We start from the raw sequence: 27,164 nt of genomic DNA on the forward strand, positions 1-27,164 counted from the left end.
ACATCTTCAAGAGTAGTAGTGTACACGGCTTAATGACAAATGTGTGTCAACAGCAGAGTTGGTTACTGGGTAAAGAAAACACTGGGCCTCATTACGAGTCCGGCGGCAGCCTTGCTGGTAAAATCGGCAGGCTGCTGCCGAACTTGCACATTTTACCTGCGCCCGAGAATGGGCAATTACCGGGTCATTACAGCCCTGGTGGACCCGGTATTTGCCCAATCCCGTGCGCCGGTAAAAAATGCTCCATATTCCCATTTGAGCCCCATAGGGCTCATTGGGAATGGGGAGGCTGGATGCAGATCTTCCGATTAGTGTCCTGTACGAACTGATGAAACTTAACTAAGCATGGGAGCAGGTTGCAATGCCTTTGATGTATGAATGGAAGTTTTGTTTGAATATTGTATGTCATTGTTTTGCAGAAAATACAGTAACATTTGTTATTAAAAAAAAAATGGTGCCGGTGCATCCAACATGCTCTGCTCGCTGGTGCCCGTCTGCCCACCAGGTCCGACCTGGCAGGCGAAAAGGCACCCACGAGCAGAACTTGTAGTTTGCCGGTCCGGTAACTACAGTACTGTAAGTGATTTCAATCAGGCACACCTAGCATGTAATGCACAACTGAAATCCTTATTTATTTGTGTCTAAAAGTTCTTTTATTCTGAACAATGTACCACTCATATCACGCCCCTCTCCTGGAATCCCCCCAGTCACACTGAACTAGGAATCAGGCTGGTTTGCAAAGTTAAAATATTTATTTATGTATTTACAAATTAATCACACTATGTCTTAATGGGTACACAATGATCACCAATGGGGTGATGTAACACTAAATAATCTATTTAATACACAAGGAGTAAAAGTGAGCAAAACAATTCAGCACAGAAATAATACTTTTGCGTGTGTTCAGATCAAAGAGCAGTGTGGCTACTAGTTCCCCCTGCAAACCCCTCAACCCCCGATAGACAGTGTAAAGAGATAGGAGGAGAGAGCAGGCATTCAGAAATGGCAGAATTCAAACAAAATCACAATCCCACTTTCCCCCCAGCAACACAAGAGAAAAACAGAATTGATTAGCAAGCGGTCAGAATGGTTTTAAAGTTATCTTGAGAATGGATTGGGTAAAAACACTAAATATGGTTTAAATTGCTGAAATTGTTTAAATTCTTACGGAAGCCGCTTTGGATAGTTGCACACAAACACTAGCAATGATCTCATACTAAGAAAAAATGTGAAATCTTAAAATTAAGGTCGGAAGCGATCAAAAGCTGTTTTACTTGTGTCAGAATTTCCCTAAAACGAAATCCGTGGTAAACTTTTCAGCGCGGGGTAATCGCGATTACGGGAGAAATATATGGATTTGGGATGCGGTTTTAGATGCAAATTAAAGCCGAGGATGTTAGCTACAAGTAGACATTGACATTTTTCTAGCACAAAAATTGAGGGAGTTATGAACGTTTTAGTGGAAGTCGTTTTTTTGAGATAGGTGCAAGAATGGGAAAACGGGAATGCGCTATTAAAAGGACAAAAAAGATTTTTTACGCTAGAGGATTAGAGGATGACTATGAATAAACAGATACCACACAAGAACACAGTCACTTGATCAGGGCGATTGCCTGCAGTGGTCCCGCCTTCTTCAGATGAAAAATATCAGCGCAAAGATAGTTCTAGCAATACTAGCACAGGAGGAAGATAGGAGGGATAGGATAGACAGTTCAGGCAATTCAAAAGTACTCCTAACAATGCAGGTTCTGAATACAAGATAAGATGGATTTAAGATAGGGATTGGACTAAGCAAGGTACATATGCTAGTGGCACAGTTCTATCTATAGATACTCACTATATATGTTTCAAATGTAACCATCAAGATTCTAGTCAGGGATTCTGGTCAGGGATTCTGGTAAAGGATTCTGGTCAGGACAGACTGCTGGGCACATCGGATTTTGGCAGCGTCAAGGCGCTCTTGTCACAGCACGGCACAGGACTGGATCTGCAATGGCTCTGGTCACAGCACGGCACAGGACTGGATTGGACCTTTTGGTTCTGATGATAATTATTTTCAGCAGACAAGCATTACAGCACAGCCCGGCTGTATATGATTCCCCTTAGGTTTCTGGGGTTGGTTCTGGAAATTTAGGGCGTAGCTGAAAATGGTTCAGCTATGTAATGGGCCTTTCTGCTTTGCCTAGTTTCTGGAGTCTGGAGCAAGATGGATAGTTCTGCAGCAGGGTGCTCCGCCAGCATTCGGATAGTGGGTGAATCTGTGTGTCCTTCTGAGTGCTGAGTTGTCTCTATTTATGCTTATGATAAGGGGTGTGTGTGTGCTGGTTTAGCCTAAACTCGCCCCTTTGACAGGGATTGGTCAGGATCTCCTCTTTACCTTGATAGGAGGAGAAAACCGTGTGCCATCTTTATGTTGTGGGTTTATGAGGCTTAGAGTCCACCCCTGGCCTCTTGAACACAAAATCTACTTTTTCTACAATACATATTTCCACATGTGCAACCTCTATAACAACCACATATACAGATTACATATTTTGTACAGCAGCTACTCCTCCAAACCCCGTAGCTGTAAGTTCTTATGTCTGCTTTTCCCAGAATTTCGCCCTTTTCATCAGGAACACAATGTCCCATTTATCCACAAATGTCTACAAGTGTGCACGTATAACATGGGCATACGTGTATAAAGTTTCATACTTCTAGCAGAAATACATTTGGTGTAAAATCACATTTTCTGCCATTTCCTTACAAATTATGTCACACGATTTTGCCGCCTCTTGAAATGTGCAGCCAAAAATCAGATTTACAATTATGTTATTTTTGTGTTCTTGACAATTTTCAGTGGCAAGTTATATGCATTTAAACAAAATGTTGTTTGTGAATGTCCAGCCACAGATGGTTGTTTGTCTCTGACTCTTTTTGTCTCCCTTCAGTTCTGGAGCAGTCTCCTCCCTGTTTCCTTGACAGAGGCCATTTAAGACCCTTCACACTTAGCATTTCCTTTAGCTGGAGGATGTCCATTGTTTAGTCCTGGGCTCACCAGCAATTCGCAACTCCTCATGAGTTTCAGCTGGGGCTAAGTGTCCTCCTTTTGTGAGGAAAGCTGTTATTCCAGATTGGGTGGTTTTAGCCAGGCTTAAATTTAAATGTTATTTCTGTCACATTTTTCCTTAGTTTAAAACAAACTTGTGACCCCAAAATATCAGCTAGAAGACTTATTCAAGATTTTAAACCATGGGATAAAAACAGTTACAACATAGGTTACTCTCAGCAACAGGCCACTTAGATTGCAACATTTAATTTCTGTCTATACAGGTTTCAAAGTTTAATCCTGCAGGCTTCTGACAGCTGTCATTCAGGCGGCCGAGGGTACTGCGCCCAGATTTTGACAGATTCCACAGGCAGGCAACTTTTGCTGTGGATGTTTCTTTGATACTTTCAGATTTTCAGGACATTGTCAATTCACAATGATTTCTTGAACTAAGTGAATTGTAGCACCCAGCAAGAATTTTGGTTGTTTGAGGGTGTTTTGTACCGACATTCTGCAGTTTCAGCAACAAAGAAACAGATTTAAAGCAAGATTTTTGGATTTCCTTTAGCAGAGCACTGCTTTTCCCTCTGTACTCCATCTTCACATGTTGTGGAGCCCAGTGACATGTTTCAGGAGTGAGATCTCTGTTCCACCACTGACAACATGCATGGCAGATTGGGTAGCCAACTTTCTGTTCTTTGCAAAGCGCGATTTTCAGAGGTTTTGGCGCGCACAAGGGTTTTGCGGCCATTTTGATGTTTCTGGCACATCAGAACACAGTGATGCCGCAAAGTACTTTTGAAATACAACAGTATTATTGCTTCACACTTGCAGGTCAGAGTCTATGCATGGCTGCCATGTTTTGCTTGCCCACAGAATGCTCACTCAGTTGGGAGCCCCCAGGTTAGGCCCACATTTCTCTGTCCCAGGTCCTTCCAACTGCATCACTCAAGTTTGGGGGCTGGGTCTCTCCTCTTCCAGCCCTCATCTCCTATCAAAGAAGGAAGTCAGCAGCACTTCAGGATAGGCTCCGGACTACCAGCCACCACTTACGATGTTGCATACTTATGGGCTGGAGTTAGAGCCAGTGTGTGGTTGCCATTTGCAGCTCGTCTGGAAGACGTTTCTATCTTCTTGTCCAGGCCACCAGCCACAGTTAAATTTGGAGCTCAAACATACCCAAGGACCTAGGATGTTATTACAAGTCTATAACATGACACCAGAGCCCCTTCACCCTCCTGATTCGCATCTCAGTAAATGGCGCTCAGGAGAATCCATGTGCTGAGTTCCCCTGCCCTGCCAAGCTCCTGACCATCAGCAATTACAATGAAATGTACAATGTCCAAGAAGGGAACACTACACCTAGCCTTTGTGACTTCAAAATGACTTTTGATAGCATATGCATAACCATCCTCTAGGTGGTCCTGCTAGATATTGGCATGGGCAAGAAAACCACCAATTCCCTGAAGTCTTTCTACATATTAATTGTCAGTAGGTAATGGCGTATGCTAGGGCTGTGTCTTAGCAATAATGCTTTTTAACATGCACACAAATTATATAGTCGATATGCTTATGGCTACATGTGTAGACATAAAACCACATTTCTTAATGTTCTTGTTCAATTATTTAAATTATTTAACTTATCTCCATTGCTAAATCCTCATAATTTGATCATCGGTTCTCAGTGGTGCAAAAAAAACAACAATTACTCCAGGCTGTAATCATACAAATAATATACTTCCAGTATTGCCCCTGCAAGAACCACATGCTCTCGCTTTGCTCAATAAATGAGCTGAAATTACTACAAACTCATGAATTGTACGAAACTACTCATTTGATCATTTCTCCTTCACATTTGTAAAAAAAACATATGGAATCACATTTATGATGCAATTTGCTTTAATATAAAATTGAGGCAGTGATATAGAATGGGTTCAAAATTGCCTATGCATTTTGGATATAATCTGTCTTCAGGGCTGAACCCTTTAATTATGATAAATTACAATATACATCATCAGAAACAATTTAAAAAACATAAACAAAAAAGTGTGAACATACAGAAAGACATAAAGACATAAATAAAATACTGTTAGTAAATCCAGATGGTCTTCACATCATCACAGTCATTGTCAACATATCATCACAGTGATAATCATTGTACCTCAAAAAACACTCCTTGTTCAAACTATAGAGAGAAAGAAAGAAAGAAAGAAAGAAAGAAAGAAAGAAAGAAAGAAAGAAAGAAAGAAAGAAAGAAAGAAAGAAAGAAAGAAAGAAAGAAAGAAAGAAAGAAAGGAAGAGCTAAAATCAAGAGGCCTACTAGTTTGATATAAACTCTCTACCATGATGTAACTCCATTCCAAAACAAACATCCATTCATATTCATTAGTAGGTCCTGCTCGGTAGCCAGGATATGGGTAAAAAACATCATCATCTACATAATCAATAATAATAAAGCAGTGTTTTTGAGATGGGTCCTAATTTTCCCATCCCCAATCTGTGTAAGCTATTACCTCTTACAGGGTGGCGCCATGTTTTACAAGAGTGTAAACATCAATATAAGGTAGATTCCTTATTCCGCCATCCCCCAGTATCTATGAATATTTATGCATTTCTAAATAAACAGTGTTTGAAAATCTAAACGGCTCAAATGGTGCCCAAATGCCTCAAATGGGGCTGATGCTGATGATGCTTACCAATACAAAATAAATAAATGGCCGCCGAGGAATTCATAACAAACTAACTCACATCGACCTAATAATTTAGCAAACACTAAATTCAGTTTCTTTAATCCAAACGGGCAAAGCCTCTCTGCACTAAGATGCTACGAAGCATCCGCCACCTACCTGTGGCCACTCAGTAATGAGCCTTTGGCTCTGTGACGTCACCGACAAGCGTGTGTGCATGTTGATGTCTTGGGACCTGGGTATGCGGTATGTAGGTGCACCTGTATGCGTGACGTATGTAAACATCCTCAGTGGGATGACAGTACAGAAAAGTCTTCTGTAATCATCCGAGTGCAGGAGAGCCGGATTGGATACCAAATACGGAGAGTTCAGTAGGCATAAAATACATACAAAGCTCCTATGGAAGATATGAAATAAATGTACATGGGGAAAACGCCCGAATGTGTATGTGTACTCAAGTGGGCAATAATGGGAAGAAAATAAAATAAAAGGGACATGGTGTATTCAAGCTATTACATCACCACTACTGGGATGCACAACGTACCTTGGGGACAACATTGGTACCACGATGTGGGGCGACAATGCAGTTAGCATGTCGTCATAATCCCCATGACCACCTGATCCAGGGGATCTGGCTAGGGAAGGGTTTAGTAACTAGTGTGAATCAAATAAATGCATGGAATCAAACACTCAGCAGTGCTGTAAAATACAATATTAGATGCCCCGGTGGACTCTACGATGTGGGCCAGACTGGAATTAAAGCCAAAACACAGTTGAATGAACTTATATCCAATGTTAGAACTTTGAATATGAGCTGCCCAGGGCATCAGAAATGCAAGCTACACTTGCATAGAACTGAAACATCATATTTTTCGCAGTTCATATTCCCCTAACAAAGAACGTGCACAGCAGGGGGTAAGTGATCCATGCTCTCCTCGCATAGAACACACATAACATAACAGCAGTGGGAGCACAACTCATATAGTACAGGAGCAGTGAATTGCCTCTGCAGTGCTAGCTCAGCACAGACAGAACTAATGTAGCATTGATAGCAACTAGTTCAAACACAAATCAGAAACTCCACAGAGTAGCAATTTAGTAAACTATAATTAGAAGGAATTCAACCTTACAACAACAAACGATTTGTGTATTATTTCCCGGCCACTCTACAAGCTGGTCCACTTTCATGTTGCAGAAAGGGATGTTAATATTACAGGAGGCGAAATCCTCCAGTTTGCCTTTAATTTTTCCCCTACAAAGGTCTGCACATTTGAGTACATCTTTTAATTTTTCAGATGCAAACAAACCTGGCCAATTACACAGTAATGCAAACATGACTTGTAGCATGTGTTTTGAAGTTTGCTAGCAGAATTGACTGATGATTGATGAAAGTCCTCATTTACTGGAACTGGTAGTGCTTAATGGTATGCAACTGTTGTGCTACGACAGCGCAGAGAGGGAAGTGCTCAATGCTAAAATCTACATCTAATCTCATGGTCAAATGTTGGATGGCCCGAGAATCACAGTGCTTAGAAGTTAGAGGAATCCTGCTTGATGTGCTACATACAAAATTGAAATACCTATCTGGATTATCACTACATGTTTTGCTGAGTTTATACTTCATTTGCAAATGCAACCATTTCATTGTTGTTTTGTAGCAGCGTTTGCACAAGCTGGAGGGCCAGGTTTTCAATGCTTTTAGTGTTGTCTTGTAGATTTGAAAGAGGCTATGAACCATGTTAGTGGTGCAGTGACACTCACTCACCATTGACTAAGGTCCCAGCTGCCGCTGACCATTTATAGCACCATTTACCACATTGACCACAAATTAAGATTTAATGGACACCTGAACTAAACATTGAGTACTAATCCATACCCCAGATAAGGTTGTAAGGTGGGGAGTATTTTACACACTGTTTTAAAACCAAGTAAATTGTAAGAGTAAAAATGTTTTGCCTCAGAAAAAGTGTAAATAGTATGTGACAAGCAACCATTAATGGTCTTACAAAGGAATAGAACTTATAACCAAAACAGTTTTGTGGTAACGATGTCTGACTTCAAACAGATTATTACATTTGTGGAAAAGGTTCTCCAACAAATTGTGTATGAACACATCACGTAGATGCAACTTTATGATAAATGTGCACAACACAGGAACTCTGAAAGATACTTTTGTACAATGCAAGTAAGCATTCACTGAAAAAGCATTGCTCATTTGCTAAAAGGATACTTCCAAATTGTAACTAAGTTTTCCATCTTATTACTGATACAATCATAAAATGCTTGGGAAGTAAATATGCATGCATACTGCCCCTCTCCAGACACAAAGCACAGCAGCAGTTGAACAGAAATAAACAATTTCTCATCTCACTGGGGGCTCTTTCTGACAGGCTCAGATAACACAGTTTAGAGAAACATGTCTGTACCACTCTCCATCCTGGTTGGCAGTTTCATGCATGCAGATAAAAATCAAAGCATGTGTTCTGGTTTCTTTCAAAGCACCTGCCCTTTGCAGTGACCTCGGCTCTCAACTGGTGTGTGAGTGTACGCTTAGAAAGATAAAAGATGTCCTTTTTGCAAGATTTTAATGCATAAAAAGGCCTTGTACAACACTTATCTGGAGACCTGACAACGCTAATTTCAATATAGATGAATTTGACAAAAGAACTGTTGTCCTCGGAATGTACCCAATTATTTCTATCCAGCACACCTTACTGGGAAAAGTACTGCATAGTATTACATTTGTAGTACAATATGACAGTTGTTACAATACAATGGTGGCATCCAAGGGGGTGTGTTAATCTCAACTGCTGCAAATTCTGATCTTGGGAACACAGTACATTCAGAGCTCCTAGATTGAAACTGTGAGGAGTAAGACGATCCCCATTGGGATGTGCGGGGGGGGGGGGCTGGTAGTGCATCCTTGTGATCATGGGCAAACATGGGCAAACAGTATAATTAGAGTTCTTGTGTTTGTGCTTCGCTCAGGTCCTTACCTATGGGCCCCGGGGCATTACCTCGGACGGTAATGCCCCCGACACTCGGGTTCTATTGCTTAATTAGGTAATTCAACATTTTTAATAAAATATAATGCACACGCTAAAGTTAAAGACTAGAGATATAAAGTCAATAAGTATACGTAAATAAACCTTCCTTTTGTCTTGTTTTTTAAACCTTTCAATTTGTAAATCGTCTGATCGTCCTTAGACACTACGGTTCGCCACAGAAGTCTTGTTAGCTACATTCTGCCCCAGCAAAATCAGTTGTGCACCCCTGGCTCACATGTTCTGGAGTACATCCTCAATGAATGCTGAGTAAGGCTGGAAAAGTTACAAGTGTAGGGTTTTACTGCTGCATTTCAAAGTATAAACTTGCATGAATCGTTGGTTCTATGTTGTTTTGCCGATGTAAATTGTTTTGTGGTAATTTATTTTGACAAAAACCACTTTGCATTGTTTTCAATTTCTTTTTTCTTTCTTTTTAAATAGGGACTTGTGTTCCAATGACCTTGGTGATTGACTATTTTGTGTCGATGCATTTTGATATCATCTGGCGCTCTAGTGTATGAATGTGCTTGTGCGTTTTTGAGTATCTAACAGGGGAGAAAGACAGTCATTTTTGCAAACAGATAGTTGCAGATCATGTTTCAAAGGTCAGAAACCTCAATTATTAATGTACTAAAGTGTCTTGTACAACACCAGCATGCAGAGAGAGCAGCTTTGAAATAATGAACTGTTCCGATGGCGAGATAAAAAAGCGACCTGAATTACAATGATCTTATGGCGAAGTAGATGGAATGTTATACATTTAGGTTACATAAACCTTTTTGTGGGGTCCCAAGAGGCATAGACTGTCAACCACTATCCTGTCACTCCATTTAGAAAGAGGCGGAGCCCAACTACCGAGGCTTGAATATTATTCTCTAGCAGCACAACTCAGCTACATCACCCAATGGTTAGCAGAAAAATCCACCATAGAGCACAGCCTGCTGAATGCTCCAATCAGCCCCATGCGACTATGAGAAGCATTATGGCATCCTCCATGTAAACGGGTAACCTTCCCATTAGCACTAATGGTAGGCAGACAGGTCTGGCTACGGACACAAAAAATCATGAGGTTTATGCATCCCTACTCTCCACACGCACCCATTCTGGTCAATACACAGTCGGGCCCTCAGGAGCTGAAAGTGGCACGATGTTGGAAGGAGACTGGTGTTGCAACATGGGAGGATATGTGTGACAGTGGCACTTACAGATAATTTACAGACTTTACCCAAAGAGGAGACTTCCCGAAAGGGCAGTTCTTGTGATATATGAAGGTAACTAAATTCGCTAATCGTACCTGGCCGGAATGGTTGAACCCCAGCCGAATGCACTCCTAACACTCATGTACGATTTGGAAAATGGATGGAGGCCAGTGTCAAGATTGTAGAAGGCCCTCATTGAGCACACAACCACTGACCTCACGAAGCTTAAGCTGAAATTGGAGACGGCTCTGGGAATAGACATCACAGACAAAAGAATGGCTGTGGGTGCTCAGCCATGTAAAAAATGGGTCACGCAATGCGATATTTCAATTGATCCAGATCACTGTGGTACACTGCACATACCTTACCCCGGCCAGGGTTGCCAAATTTAAAAATTGAGCACCATCTTCCTGACCCTGATGCAACCATGAAAATGCCTGCTTGATGCATATGCTTTGGGAGTGTGGTGTAGCCGCAGAGATTCTGGGCAAAATCAAATACACTTGCGAAAGTGCAGGGATCAGCAGATACAAATGGGACCCACAAGAATGCATACTGGGCATGTATACCAAAACCAGTAAATACAAGAATGTTTCTAGGTTCATGGGTTTAGCCTGTATACTAAGTGTGAGGTGCATAGCCATGACTTGGAAATCAAGGAGAGGTCCGCAGTTTGAGGTATGGCTAAAAGAAATGCAGCGCTGGTGCGTAGCCGAAACTACGGTATGGAGCCATGTAATAAATGTGCATGGTGGGGAGACCGGAGTCCTGTTCGAAGCATGAAAGGCATTGGTCAACTCTGTCCTCTACCCCACTGATGACAAACCACCATGAACTGTTTTAAAAAATGCACATTGCCTAGTACTGTGGGAATTATATTGCATCAGCCCTTTGGACTCCGGATGCAATAAGCTGTTGTGTTGTCGCAGAATGGTATGAACATAAGCGACGTTCACTTTTTTGGTTGGGTATTTGGTTCACTTTCCCCCCTCTTTTTCTGTCCCCCCTCTTCTCCCAGTTACTCTATAACCCCCTTTTTATCCTACTTCCCCTCTCTTACTAAAAGTCTTTTGGCTCGTCATATCACACTATCAGGGTAATTCATGGAAATTCGCACAAAAGTGTTGCACGCGGCTGGCGCACAGCGTGCCTGTGCGAATGTCTGTGCCAGCCGCGTGCGATAAAATCAATTTCCGCGCACAGCATATTCATGGATTCTCGCCTCCAAAAGCAGACGTGGTGCAGAGTGGTGCAGCGACCCTGCAGCAGCGCCAGTTACGCCCCCAAGAACGCCCTCGCGCAAGGAAAAGCCATCAAGATCGCAAAACCATCGCAAAGGGCTGCGCCAACCCTGTACCAGTTTACCAGACTGGCAAACAGCAAACGCAAAGCGGGGAACGTGTATTACGGGTTTCGGGAACACGCGTGTGCGAGAAGTTTCACACACAATCTGGCCTGGGGGAGCGTGTGCGTGTATTTCAGGGGTGCGTGAGAAGTTTTACACGCGAATGGCCTGGGTGCGTGTATTTCAGGGGTGCGCGAGAAGTTCCACACGCGATTGGCCTGGGTGCGTGTATTTCAGGGGTGCGCGAGAAGTTCTACACGCGATCGTGCTGGGCGCGTGTATTTCGGGGGTGCGCGTGAAGTTCTACACGCGATCGTGCTGGGCGCGTGTATTTCGGGGGTGCGCGTGAAGTTCCACATGCGATCTGGCCTGGGGGAGCGTGTGCGTGTATTTCAGGGGTGCGCGAGAAGTCTCACACGCGATCGTGCCTGGGGGAGCGTGTGCATGTATTTCAGGGGTGCGCGAGAAGTTTCACACGCAAATGGCCTGGGTGCGTGTATTTCAGGGGTGCGCGCGAAGTTCCACACGCAATTGGCCTGGGCGCGTGTATTCTGGGGGTGCGCGTGAAGTTCCACATGCGATCTGGCCTGGGGGAGCGTGTGCATGTATATCAGAGGTGCGCGAGAAGTTTCACACGCGAACGGGCTGAGTGCGTGTATTTCAGGGGTGCGCGAGAAGTTCCACACGCGATCGTGCTGGGCGCGTGTATTTCGGAGGTGCGCGTGAAGTTCCACACGCGATCTGGCCTGGGGGAGCGTGTGCGTGTATTTCAGAGGTGCGCGAGAAGTTTCACACGCGAACGGGCTGGGTGCGTGTGTTTCAGGGGTGCGCGAGAAGTTTCACACGCGATTGGGCTGGGTACGTGTATTTCAGGGGTGCGCGAAAAGTTCCACATGCGATTGGCCTGGGCGCGTGTATTTCAGGGGTGCGCGAGAAGTTCTACACGCGATCGTGCTGGGCGCGTGTATTTCGGGGGTGCGCGTGAAGTTCTACACGCGATCGTGCTGGGCGCGTGTATTTCGGGGGTGCACGTGAAGTTCCACACGCGATTGGGCTGGGTGCGGGTATTTCAGGGGTGCGCGTGTAGTTCCACACGCGATTGGGCTGGGTACGTGTATTTCGGGGTGCGCGGGAAGTTTCACACGCGATATCAGCAGGGTACGTGTATTCCAGGGGTGCGCTGGAAGTTCCGCATGCGAATGTCCTGGCTACGTGTATCTTGGGGTGCGCGGGAAGTTTCACACGCGACATCAGCAGGGTACGTGTATTTCAGGGGTTCCGTGGAGTACTACACGTGAATTGGCCGTGTGGGTCCTCCCAGGTGTTCGCTCCACAACCTCCACGGCCCCTGCAGGCAGCCCACACCACGGGGGACTAGCCTGCACCCCCACTCGTCCCCCTGCACCCCCACCCCCCAGCACTGTGGGGCACCCTCCACCAGGCACCAACTCATGTTCCCCCAACCCCCAACCCCCAGCACTGTGGGGCACACTCCACCAGGCCCCAACTCATGTTCCCCTGCACCCCCACCCCCCCAGCACTGTGGGGCACCTGCCAGCAGGCCCCCACTCATGTCCAACTCAAGTCTCCCATTACCCCCACCCCCCAGCACTGTGGTGCACCCTCCACCAGGCCCCAACTCATGTTCCCCTGCACCCCCACCCCCCAGCACTGTGGGGCACCCTCCGCCAGGCCCCAACTCATGTTCCCCTGCACCCTCACCCCCCAGCACTGTGGGGCACCCTCCACCAGGCCCCAACTCATGTTCCCCTGCACCCCCACCCCCCAGCACTGTGGGGCACCCTCCACCAGGCCCCAACTCATGTTCCCCTGCACCCCCAACCCCAGCACTGTGGGTCACCCTCCACCAGGCACCCAACTCATGTTCCCCTGCACCCCCACCCCCAGCACTGTGATGCACCCTCCACCAGGCCCCAACTCATGTTCCCCTGCACCCCCACCCCCCAGCACTGTGGGGCACCTGCCAGCAGGCCCCCACCCCCCAGCACTGTGGTGCACCCTGCACCAGGCCCCAACTCATGTTCTCCTGCACCCCCACCCCCCAGCACTGTGGGGCACCCTCCACCAGGCCCCAACTCATGTTCCCCTGCACCCTGTCCCCCAGCACTGTGGGGCACCCTCCACCAGGCCCCAACTCATGTTCCCCTGCACCCCCACCCCCCAGCACTGTGGTGCACCCTCCACCAGGCCCCAACTCATGTTCCCCTGCACCCCCACCCCCCAGCACTGTGGGGCACCCTCCACCAGGCCCCAACTCATGTTCCCCTGCACCCCCACCCCCCCAGCACTGTGGGGCACCCTCCACCAGGCCCCAACTCATGTTCCCCTGCACCCCCACCCCCCAGCACTGTGGAGCACCCTCCACCAGGCACCCAACTCATGTTTCCCTGCATCCCCACCCCCCAGCACTGTGGTGCACCCTCCACCAGGCCCCAACTCATGTTTCCCTGCACCCCACCCCCCAGCACTGTGGGGCACCTGCCAGCAGGCCCCAACTCATGTTCCCCAGCCAACATGTCATCACAATCTAGATCCCTGGTCCCTATGGTCAGCCTCCAAATGCAAAACACTCACCTGAGTATTGCATCCACCCACTTATAAATGGCAATAACATGATAGATCACCAATTGCAAGTTTGGAAACGAACACATGTCCCTCACATACACCCAATGGGTGTCAGTGAATCTCAAAACCCATATCATGATATGCATGAAACCAATGAGATGATACTACACATTGAAGTTTGATCAAGAAATATATATTAAAGGAAACATAAATTGAATCAAAAATAAACAAACAGAAATGGGAATGTAAAAAAATAAAAAGAAGCATGTCCGTGAAAAAATGCAAAACCAAAAATCATAATCCAAAGGAATGGTGTCCAAAGTCACAGTCCACAAAAGAAAATCCTATGGAAAATAATAATCGAAAGCCATTGCTCCATGGGTAAATTCTAAAACAAAAAGAAAATCCAACAGTGAACTATGTACAGATGAACAAGCCAGGGTCCATGATCCCAACAAAAGAAATGAAATCTATCTAACAACACTACCTAATAAAAAAAAACTATATACAAAAATGTGGCCCATTGTCCAAAAGATCCAAAATAAATAAAAAAGCAAAGGAAACCTAACACTAACTACATAACTATTTACAAGGGCAGCGGGCTAGTCCGACGGCTCACTGGTTGTTGTCATGGGCCAGGGCATCATCAAACTCCTTTTCAATGGCTTGGAGGCGGGCATGTTCCCTGGCCCCGAGGTCACGCATGGATAATGCAGTGTCCAGCTCCAACTCCCTGCGAAGACCCTCAAGGCACTCAGCCCGCCTCAGCGCCCTCTGCATGGAGTTCTCCGCCCTGACCATTGTGAGCCGTTCCTCCACTGCCCGCTGCCGCTCTGCACCTATCTGCTGGCCCAACCGCTCCCACACGGAAGCCACTCCCATTCCAGGGTTCTTCTGCCCTGCGGCCGATGCCTGCACCCCTGATGTTGATGGCCCCGAGCCATGATGCCTCCCACGTCGAGCCTGCCGCTGCTTCCGACGCAACTGCCTGTGCCAGCACGACGGCATCCAGGCTGATGGAATCCACCAACGCCGTTGTGCCCGTGCCCTGCCCGATGATGCCGTCACATCCTCCATCTGCTGGGGTCCAGTTGCTGGTGTGTCCACCCCTGCTGGACCTCCGACTCCCGACTGTGGCAGGGATGGGATCCCCACCGAGGTGGCTGCATTGGTCGGTTCAGGTCCACAGGGGGCCCTGGTGGCATCTGGGCCGGAAGACGGCATGGAGTACGACTGGCGCATAGCCTCCACAGCGGAGGAGAGGGTCGCCAGAGTGCCCGACACATGTACGAGACCCCCGACCATGACCGCTCCCAACTGGGCCACGTTGCCACGGTGCTGTTCGTGATGACGTGCGTGCTCCCCCCGGGAAGCACGCACCTCATCACGAATGACAGCCGTGCGCAACACGACACCAATCAGGACCTTCTCCATACGGCCAGGGGTCCCCTCGTCTGCAGGTGGAGGGGAGTCAGATGACATGGACATCCCCCCTACCTGCGGACGGGCTGGGATGGGGCATCCCTGCTGGTGCATGGTGGTGCAGTCACAGTGTCAGGGACAGTGACATGCACAGGCACCTCCACGGCGACCTGTGCTGCCTCCTGCCCCTGCCCCTGGACTGCACCACTTGCACCAGCAGGGATGCCCCCACCAGGCCCCATGTGCGGCTCAGTAGCGGCCTCCTCCTCCTCTGTGGAAACCACCAACCTGGATGGCTCCACACCGTCTTCCGCCGTTGCAAGCCCCTGTGGGGACTCACCCACCCCTTCCGCTGCAGCCGTGGGGGCATCCCCGCCGCTTAGCTCCACAGTGCCGTCTCCGCCCTCTTCTTCACTTTGCGCTGTGTAGAGGGAGGATGAGTGGCACTGTCAAAGATCACTTCCATCATGTCCCTCCACAACACATGGGTCAGTGCAGGCAAAACACATGCAGTAACAGGCATGGTGCATGCTATGGACATAAGCAAACATGTCCAAGGGACTCTTGAAGCATACAATGTTGTTTTTGGACTCACATGCATCATGGGTCATGCCTATTACATGCACACACTTCAACGTACTTTCATCCATCTGGACTCGTACACCCCAGACACAGTGGATGCAAGGATAACTAGGCTGCATCAGTGATTCTGAACATTGTCACATATATGTGTCATGCATCAGTGGCATTCACAAGTCACAGACACGCAGGTCAGAAACACAGACATGGACACCATACATGTACATGGCATCAGCACCCATCCCTCACCCCCATCCATGTCCAGGAACAGAGACTGGCATGCTCTCATGTGTCCATTCCGCATAGGGCTCCCCATGTTGCATTTAAACACATACACCAACTTTGTGTGCTTCACACATTACTGGTCTCACATGCATGACCATGATGTCCCTGCACACACATACGTGTACATGGCCTATGTCACACATACCGGCAGGTATCAGACAACCAGCACACTGCAACATGCCCTGTCTCACACAACAATGCTTGGCCACTTACCGCTCGACTCCAGACGGGTCTGCCTCTCAAGGATCTGGGCATGGAGCGCTGGGCGTACGCGTTCCAGGACCCTCAGCTGGATGTTACTCATGCTGCCCCGGCCCCCCTCCACGAGGGTCCTGGACCTGAAGTCCTCCCAGCGCTTCTTGACTTGCTTGATGTTGCGGGTTGCCACCCCCTCCGCGTTGATGGCAACCACAAAGTCGTCCCAGATCCTGTCCCGTCCTTCCTTGTCGGCGCGTGGTGATCCGAAGAGGGCATCATAATGCCCCAGGACAAGCTCCACCAGGACACCAACTTCCTTCTGACTGAAGCTGGTGGCCCTCTGCCCCTCTGGCTGGGGGTCGCCAGTGGTCTCGGATGGTGTTTGCCCCGACATGGCGACCCCCGAGGCAGGCGTGGGTGGGACACTGGGTCCTGGGGCTGGGCTGTGGAGCGATGGTTTCCCAGTCAGGAGTGTTCTGTTCCAGCAGGGGTGGACACAGCAACTGGACCCCTGCAGATGGCTGATGTGCAGGCACCAAATGGCAGGGCACGGTGGCAGCAGGCAGGCAGGCAGCAGCAGATGGCTCGTGGGAGGCTGCTCGGGGCTCTGGGGGGCAGTAATTCGGCCTTTTGGGCAGGAGCGTGGTCTTCCGTGTGCTTACGCGTGGCCAGCTTGATACGGATTGATTTGGCACGTGAAAATTCTGCACGTCAGCGTGTAAATTGAGGAAAGGCCCTTAGCGCGTAAGCACGTCAGCACGCATACGCGATTCCATTGGACCAAAGGCCCTTAGCGCGTATGCGCGTCTGTGACGTATCGCGCATGGGCGTTGCTTTTCGTGGGGTACGGTGCGTGTGTTTTGCAGGCGTTGGGGTTCACACGCTATTACCTCACAGCAGGTGGGTGTTGGCTACGCATTCTTCTACACGCAAGGCAGACGGTGAGTGGTACCCTGCTCCGCCAGGCCCGATCGCGTGTAAAACCACCCGCGAGCCTCTGGAATACATGTACCCCGCTCCCCCAGGCCCGATCGCGTGTGAAACTTCTCGCGCACCCCTGAAATACACGCGCCCAGGCCAATCGCGTGTGGAACTTCTCGTGCACCTCTGAAATACACGCACACGCTCCCCCAGGCCCGATCGTGTGTGGAACTTCTCGCGCACCTCTGAAATACACGCACACGCTCTCCCCCAGGCCCGATCGCGTGTGGAACTTCTCGCGCACCCCTGAAATACACACGCCCAGGCCAATCGCGTGTGGATTCTCGCACACCCCTGAAATACACGCGCACAGGCCAATCGCATGTGAAACTTCTCGCGCACCTCTGAAATACACGCGCCCAAGCCAATCGCGTGTGGAACTTCTCGCGCACCCCTGAAATACACGCGCCCAGGCCAATCGCGTGTGGAACTTCTCGCGCACCTCTGAAATACACGTGCCCAGGCCAATCGCGTGTGGAACTTCTCGCGCTCCCCTGAAATACACGCGCCCAGGCCAATCACGTGTGGAACTTCTCGCGCACCTCTGAAATACACGCACACGCTCCCCCAGGCCCGATCGCGTGTGGAACTTCTCGCGCACCTCTGAAATACACACACACGCTGCCCCAGGCCCGATCGCGTGTGGAACTTCTCGCACACCTCTGAAATACACGCACACGCTCCCCCAGGCCCGATCGCGTGTGGAACTGATTGCGCACCCCTGAAATACACGCACCCAGGCCAATCGCGTGTGGAACTTCTCGCGCACCTCTGAAATACATGCACACACTCCCCCAGACGCGATCGCGTGTGGAACTTCTCGCGCACCCCTGAAATACACGCACACGCTCCCCCAGGCCCGATCGCGTGTGGAACTTCTCGCACGTGTAGAACTTTGGCGCACATTTTTTGCCTGCGCAGGGACGCTACCGCCTGCTTTCGTGTGGCGGACATGTATGGGCCTGTGCGCGTCTTTGGCCGTGCGCTGTTTTTCCCTATTCCATTCCATGAATACGTGTTGTAGGCGAGCGTGTGGGCGTTCCGCGCACTTGCCTCCTGTACTTCCCCCGTGGCGCCCACATTTTCACGATTTGTTCCCCATTCTGCGTGTAACGCCCCGTGTTACGCCTACTTTTGTTATGTGCGCCGCGCTATGTGCGAATTCGCTTTGGCCTTATCGCACAGCGTTCGATGACCTGTGCACCAGCGTGCGCCAGCGTGCGCCGCGCACTTTTTCAGCGCACATCCCACATTTTGCGCATGCACGGACTTCCATGAATAGATGTGCGCTGTTTTCTGTGCGATAATCGCACTTGCACTGCGATTTTCACTCTTTCACTGCGAATCACACGTTTTCGCACGCTTGCGCCGATATTTTCGGCGCACATTAATTCCATGAATAGGCCTGTAAATGTTATTGAGTCTGCACAATTCTATGCTGTTCACACAGTGTATTTTTGACGAAATTCAAATAAACTGATTTTTAAATAAACAAATAAAAATGTAATCTGTTTTGTGAAACATGTGTATACAGTAGGGCAGGTTTTTTAGGGAGTATTGTTTGTAAAAGCTTATTTGTAGCATTCACTGTGTTAAAATCATTGAATTAAGGTAGTGGGTCTTTAATACAGCGGTGTTAAGAGCAGTAAAGTAGTGTTATACTTCTTGCCCTTTTCAGGTTGCAGGGAGGGTATACCCAAATGTTTTTCAAGGCAGATATGATTGAAGTTAAAGCAATATATCTATAACACGAGTTAGCCAATTAGGTTTAGGTGTGTGGAAGGAGCTATTTATACCTTATATGTTTATGTGTTGTGCTGTATGACATTGGTCCTCATTATAAGCTTGCTGATCCAACAATAAGGTGCCGGTAACAACAACAAGAGTATGATATGGTTAATGGGTTAGCAGGACGAGGCCAAGGCTGCTGTGCCTAAAGTTGTTGCTGCGCATCAGTTCGGAGAAGCCGTGCAGTGTGTGATGTGGTGTCTAAAAATGAGTCCCCTCATGTCAGAAGTTGTTTGCGGTGCACTGAGTGAATACATTGATTTATTTGAAAAACGACTGATTTAAAAAGACTGCTCGGAGACCGACCAGAGCAGTCTTTCTAAATTGCACTGTCAACCCCTGCTATGCTCTTGAGTGCGTCCAGGGGCGGACAGGCACTGCAGGACCCAGAAGAGGAGTTGCATGAGTCCTAGGTGAGTGTGTGTGTGTGAAAAGGGAGAATGTTTGTGAAGGGTGAGGGGGCAGGGGGTAAATGTAACTTTTTGCATGCTTGCGTGTTTGTGATTATGTGGTGGGGGATTGGGTGGGAATGCTTAGGGTGAAAGGAGGAAGGGGTGGGGGATTTGGGGGGCAAGAAGAAAATGGGTACTTGGGGGTGAAACCCCTTGGTTGATAAGAAAACCTGTCAGTGCAGGAGGGGTAGGGAGTGCAGGGGGCTAGGAGAACAGCTAGCCTGGGAGTCTGGGATTGTGAAACCCCCCAGGCATGTGCTAATTCTGCTTTTTGAGGGCCACACAAAAATTGACCGCAATAAATCAGTCTTTTTTTATGTGCGCCCTTCAAAAAGCGGAAAAATCAAATAGAACCCTTTGCAGGCCTCATTTTATCCTTCAAGGGATTTGGAATTCTCTTCCACTGAGTGGTTGCCTTTTCCTTCACTGTGATGAAATGACTACTGCTCTGCAGGAGTACAGCATGAGTAGTGAATCAAACTCCTACTCAGCCATACACTAGTATTAAACCATTAATAATCCCAATCATGAAGGTGAAGCAGACACTGCCGACAGATATACCTCGTTCGTCTCTTTGACTAGCGCAGGTTATATCCTTCAGGTGGAATGTGAGCTGTCACAGGAGCAATCCAAAGGTTTTATAAAAAATAGGCTGCTTAATTTAACTAGAAAACATACACAACTAATACAAGCACTCTAAGGGAAAACAGAGAATTACGAATTTGGAAGAAAATGCTACTCTGGGTTTGAAGACAGGGGTGCACAGGCCATATTTTCAGCAGCAATGTCAAAGTCAGTGAAGAGGTCTCTAAAAAGGTAGAGAGTGAGGTTTTACTATGGAGAATGGCCCTTTAAACCAGGCCAGTAGGACGGAAACACTATCAGTATATGTATCCTTGTATTGCAGGCTTTTTGACATTGAACCAGGAGTCTGGGTGTTTCCAGCGCTGTGATGGGGTCACGTCAGGGAATAACAATGATTGGAACCAACAATCCAGTGTGATACTGCAGTATTGATGCCTCACAGTTCAAAGATGCTGGGAAATCGCAGGCAGTGTTGGGTCATCAGCGCTAGAAGACTCAGCAGCCTCGTGCGCAGACGTGCAAAGGCTTGCCTTTGGTGGCGAACAGGCTCAACACGATCAACATGGCATCATGATACTGCTGCCGCAAAAGATTTGGTCTCGAAGAGGTTAGTAATCACGCAGGTGGTGTCAAGTTGGGAAAGCAGATGACGGCGGGTCTCACATGTAAAGATGTGTGAGGCACTCATGAGTCAAAGTGGTTTGGAGATGCATGGAGAGTCAGGGGTCACTTTCTTGTATCATGGTTGTTGGGGGGCCATGCCCAGGGTCTTCACAGGTATGAATCAGGCTCAGACTGGCCTATAGGGCAATAGAGCAATGCCCAAAATGCCACCCCATGATTCTTGGATGAGGCACCTTTTTATGATCGAATGGATAACTTTTTTGACCAGAGTGGACCCGTTTCTTAAGTTACTACACTAGTTTTAAACAGGGATGTCATTTGATGGTTGCCAGAGGTAGCAGCTGCTACCCTTGGAAACTCCTTTCTGACCCCTGTCACTGCCTTTGAAACAGCTGGTTCTGGGATTGTAGAAATAGTGTCAAACAAAAAGTGACGAAAGCTCTTTGGAGACCTATTTACTTTCGGCAGTAATTCCCAACCCTTCTCCCACCCCACCATCTTAGCAGGCTCCTGTTGGCTGAAGAGGGTTGGGGAGGGACATGGAGTGGGATTCTGGTTTCCTGGTGTGTGGAGAAAGAAGGGTAATCTTACAAGGAAAAGAAGCACAGATCTGAAAGGCTTACCGGGGAGCTGGGGAGGTGGAAAAGCAGCTTATTCTCCCTCCAAATGACAACTAGAGCTGCAAGTATTAAGGTAAGTGTGGGGAAGAGATATGACTGTGGGTGTTCTGTTGCCTAGCTCTTGGTTAGTGAATTTAATGACATTTATTAGTAGAGCCAGCACAAAAAAAACACTTTTGGGATTTTGAACATGGGTTCCACGAGCGCACATGACTGGTTTACTGTGCTGAGCTATCATGGTGTAGTAGGCTGGATTGGCATTTTTTATCTGGGATTTGTACCTGTGTAGTGGGTAACTGATAAAGGAAGGGGCCTTCAGCTAAACATTGTGCTGGAGGGGCAGGTGGTGCCACAGAACGGGCCTTATGTGGGACTTGGGGCCTGCAGGATTCAGTACCCACCACCCACTCAGAAGCCTACCTATATTTGAACAGTGTTTTCCATTCCCTCGTCTTGGAGTCCTTCCACAACTTGTAAGAGTCTTCATTGACCCACGTGACAGTGACCACAACCCCCACCTTGTCACAGCTTTCTATACAGATTATGTTATTCCTCTAGAGAGTGGTTTTGCGATGCTGCGGTTCCTCGGGTTAGCCGACCAACTCATCAGCAAGGACCTGGAGCTCTGCCTTATTGAATTAGTTTTTTGCACCCATATTTCAGGCACCTTCTCATTGTCTTTTTTCACTGGCCTGGTTGTCAGCACTTGTGGGCTTGGATGGCAACAGGAAATACGTGATATTGGACTGATTTAGTTCTCAAAGATGGCTGACGCTGAGCTTCACATTTATGGAGTGATGCTATGCTATTTCTGTGTGGCAAACATTCTGCAAGTTATTGTCAAACTAACCAATCAGTCATTCCATCACTTTTCCAGTGTTTATTCTAGTTCCAAAGGTCCTCATTATGAATGACCTGGTCTGGAAAAAAGTGCTGGTAACAATGGTTACCGGCACCTTTTCCGGACGGGTCACTCTGAGTTTGCGGGTAGTGGCTGTGAAGTATGGGAAGGCCTGACTTACTGGTAGTTCAGGCCCCTTCCAGCAGATTTTTCACTGAAGCACCAGCACCATTAACAGTGCTGGTGGTTCACTGTTCCCATTCCCACAGCAATGGGAATTTACTGTTCCGCCACCGCCCGTAATATTCTGGTATTACCAAGATATTGGGCAGTGTTAATGGTAAAACGAGATTCCCAGTAGGCCGCGGGTAGCAGAGCGGCCTACTGGCAATCTAGTAATGAGGGCCAATGTCAAAAAGGAGGAATTACCAATCAGTAATTATTTTCAAACAATTTCCACCAAGTGGAAATTACCAATAACGGTGAAGGTTGGGTTACAAATCCGTAGCCTCATAATTTGGCAATAATACCACCAGACAGTATTGTGATAAATGTATTTCAGTTCAATGGGATAAGTGAATCATTTACCACTGGACTCGTAATGAGGCCACTGTGATCACTTATGTCTGTCTTTACTATTGGCGCCATGCGTTCCTTACAGGCCCAATACTTTTCTTATACAATCTTATCAAATAACCAAGATAAGAGATACCTTAATTTCCAGCCTTTTAATCCCTCCCACTCCTTTGTTCCCATACCACAATCCCAGCCTCACCCTCTCCTCTCTTTACCCTTTTCCTTTTGCCACCCTTGCCAAATGTGCACCCATTCTCTGTGCTGATATCACATTCTGTGCACCAGCGACCCCTTTAATATCTTAAACCATCAAAGCACTGATATCCTTTGTCTACTTCTTTCTCTCTCCTTCCTTAAACCTGTCACTGCCCTATGGGATCTCCTTAGCCTGCTACAAGGTGGGTGTCATCTTACTCAGAAGACTAAGGTTCTAAAGCCTAAAGCATGTGGTGTTCAACTGCGTCACCATGTGGCCACAGTTCAATGGACCACTGAAATGGCACCCATGTCTCCAACTGTATTGCCTGTACTCATGACTATAAATATCATTTAATCCTTATCTTCCTCAAGCTCTGCCCTTCCTTTGACACTGTCAATCATTCTACTGATCTTTCGCTCAGCCTCTACTGGCTCATTCCTGCTACCCTGTTCCATATCGTTTCTGCCAATCTTCTCATCCTGCCAGGTACAAGGCCCCAACCATGGAAAAAGGTGTAGGCTGTGTAAATTGTGTTAGCTGGTCATTTAGTGTGAGTATTTTGACATTTGGTTTGGCAGTTCTGCACAGGTGTTATTTGTTGTTAACGTTGACACATTTTTAGAGAACACCACATAGCCTTACACAATGAAAGAAGGAACAGCAAGTGTAATAATATTGGTTATGTTGGTTATATATGTAGCCGTTAGAGCTAGGGCGTATTTCATAGTTTGTAGCTAGTAGTGGTAGTAATCAAAATGGTAATCAAAATGGTCTTTCGGTCTTTTGGTTTTGGTTGGTTAAGAATTTGTTGATTTTTAGCAGTAAGGTAGGGTATTGTTAAGGATTTCAATCAGGCAATACACCTGGGTCTCAGCCTAGCATGCAATGCACAAGTAAATTATTTATTTATGGTGTCTAAAGGTTCAATATTCTGAGTGATATACCACTCATATCACACCCCTTCTCAAAATACCCCAGGTCACAATGGACCAGGATGAGGCTGGTTGGTAAAGGTAATATTTATTTATTATTTAAAATTCAAATTAAACATAGGTTTTGATATATGGGGCAGCAATCTCAAATGTGGTGACAATACAAATAAGAAAGTAGGTAAGGCAGGTGAATTCACTTATAGCAACACAGAATCTAGAATACAGGGAAAAAACAGCTTTGGCTTGTTGAAAAATAGCCCTTAAGTTAAGATTTCCACCTGCAAATTTCTCAACTCACAAAGAAGCAATTCTACACAGATGTAATTAAGCAGCAGGTATTCAGGAATAAAGAACACCAAACAAGAACTTCCCTCCCCAAACAATAGAGAAAAACGTTTTGGAAATTTTAAACTTTTAAAATTACATTCTAAAATGGCTATGTGAAACAATGAAAAGTGTGCAAAAGTCCTTAAATTAAGATAAATCTCAATAGGAGCAATACTACAAAGATCCTAACAAACCTAAGCTATAATATGAGCAACAGTACACACTTTGAATCAGAATGGAAGTTTGGAAATAATTGGAATTGGAAATCACATGTGTAAAACTTTGCAGAAATGCGAATTCCCGCCGAATTTTCACTAAACGTTTGTTAAGAAAAATGGGTCAAATACACTGTTTCTGGATGCGGTACCTGGGTAGGGATGTTGGTGAAGGTCTTAGGTTTAAGTCAGAGTTGAAATGAAATATCTAGCTATTAAATTGAGGAAGTAATGCAAGTTTGAATGAAAGGTTTTTTGAAGACTAAAGGCGCGAAAAAGAAAACAGAAATCAATTTTTACAATGACAATTATGCTCTACACTAGGGCATTCAGGCTGGTTACCAGTTTGAAACACAGTAAGCTTTAGAGATGATCCACGGAACCAACCCCAGCACCTCCGTGTCCGCCCTTGAGGACTCAGTCCGATTACCCGAGGTAGGATTAAGGTTTTGGGATTTCACAAGACAAAAGGATTTTAAAGAAGTTATCACTAGCACAAGGAATCAAAGGCAAGGTTTCAAGACTGGGGTAACAATATAACAAGTTCTTAAGTTAAAGAAAGGATGTGTTATAGATTGGGATAGGACAATGTAAGGCAATATACTATGGGTTACTATGATTCCTATTGATACTTACAGTCCACTTTAAATTAAGATTTTGGACCGTCAAGGGTTCTGGTCATCATGGATCGGGTCTACGGACAGCAGGGCACATCTGGCGGGATAGGTCAGCTGGGCGGTTCTGGTCAACTGGACAGGCACCTCAGACTGGACTGGATTGGATTGGCCCTTCTGGTTGCTGGACACTGTAGATCAGTGGGATGGCGAGTTTCAATAGGCAATCATTAATGGTAACAAGCCAAACTGGATCAAAATGTCTTCCCTTTGGTTTTGGGATGGTTTCAGAATTTGGGCCTAGATGAAAAAGAGTTTAGCATTGCTGAGGCCTTGGCTATGCAAAGAAATCTGGAATCAGGAACAAAGATGGAAAATTCAGGAACAGGGCACCACACGGAAATCAGGATGGAGTCAGGAATCAGTGTGTGTCTGTGTGTTGTGAGGTTCCCTTATTTATCCTGCCAAATGACATCACTAAGTTTATGGTAGGGGCAGACTTACAACCCACACCCACAATGCTGTGATTGGTCAAGGCACAGTTTCTGCCTTGCTTTTTGCTGGTTGGATGACAGAAAGGGCTGTCATGTTTTATGATGTCACTTGGAAACCTCCCATAGTTACTGGGACCAAAATTTAACTTTCCCACAAATACATATTTATATAATTATGCCCTCTAAGAAAATCGGATACATAAATTACATATTTCATAGGTCACATTTACATCCAACTCCCAAGTCAGTGGGACCTGGTTCTGCCTTTCTGTTGAATTTTGGCAATGTTTCATTATAAAGGTTTGGCCTAACAATTCCTAAGTCGGTACATATATGTGGAATCACCCTTAGCACGTGGGTACACAATATTAGATTTGCAGCATTAATAGTTTCTGTGCAATTATTCATTTTTCATAACTTCTGATTCCTTACGCAGTAAGATATCCTACCAAGTCTTCATATGGCTACCATAAGTTCAGATTTATAAGTATGTACTTTTCACTCGATTACTTATTTCTGCTGCTAAGTTAAATGTCTTGAGGTTCATTGGCAAATAAGCATTTAAAATCCAAAAATCACATGTGCTTTTTTTTTCTTCCTTCCCAAGGGTGAGCAAATGGCAAGTCCTTTGAAGTTTCATGAGAATCCTCTCCCAGGAGAATGGAGCATCCTGCCCCTCCCCTGGAAGGATGAGTGTCCAAGCCTTCTATTGTCTTCACCTGGGGACCAGACGAATGCCTAATGAAGCGCATTGTCATGAGTATGCGAGGCCTCTCAGCAGCAATTAGTCCTTTCCTGCCAGCAGTGAAGTGTCAACCTTTCCCAGGCTAAGGACTGTCAAAGCAGAATTGTTTTTTTTTTAAATAGTTAATTAACCGGAAGCTGTGTTTTAACTTTAAGTTTCACCTAAATCTTTCATTTAAATATATAAAATGAATCCAGTTTATAGGTGCATTTTTACATTAGCAATCCTTTGACATTTCTTAAAGAATTAAGCCTTTAAACAAAAACATGTTTTCACAACAGGTGATTTTGCACTTCATTCATAAAAAGCACATCAGACTGATCTCTTTAAATCCAATTTTCCTTTGCAGCACATACACATTTGATTCAGCATTCTTTCTTCCCTTGAGTGCGGGATTTGTTTGCAGTCTGGATAGATGTATCCTGCCTTTGATTAGAGTTTATCTCTGCACAGCTGATTCTGTCACTTGCAATTTTAGCCGGGTTTTCCCGTGGAAATGAGAACAAAGGTTCCTGGGCTGCTTTTTCCTTAGATACATTTTATAGAGCTGTCAGTCAATGAGGCCCGGTTCCTCTGAGCCACACTGGATGATCCTGGGCATTGCAGTACCCCTTTAATCTCAATGGTTCAATGGAAATAAATGGATCTAGTGCCAAAAACAGCACTTTTGAAGGTTGCAAAGCTAACATTTTAAAAGGCATTTTTCGGTTTTCAGCACAATTCTGCTGCTTTGCTCCATGTTGAATGTGGCAGAGCCCACTGGCATGCTCCTACAGTGAGAACTCAGTTTTTCAC

At 46.5% G+C, this 27,164-nt stretch overlaps 1 long non-coding RNA gene across 1 annotated transcript in view; it reads left to right on the forward strand.

The window, feature by feature from the left end:
- Positions 1-26,649, forward strand: part of LOC138510998 (uncharacterized) — a 34,214-nt gene extending 7,565 nt beyond the window's left edge. Inside the window, exon 2 of the long non-coding RNA XR_011280524.1 lies at positions 26,232-26,649. This is a non-coding gene — a long non-coding RNA (uncharacterized lncRNA). The remainder of the gene's footprint in view (positions 1-26,231) is intronic.
- The last annotated feature ends 515 nt before the right edge of the window (positions 26,650-27,164 follow it).

This window comes from Ambystoma mexicanum, chromosome 6p (assembly GCF_040938575.1).
Source record: "Ambystoma mexicanum isolate Mex_15411 chromosome 6p, UKY_AmexF1_1, whole genome shotgun sequence".
In the NCBI taxonomy this organism is placed as follows: domain Eukaryota; kingdom Metazoa; phylum Chordata; class Amphibia; order Caudata; family Ambystomatidae; genus Ambystoma; species Ambystoma mexicanum.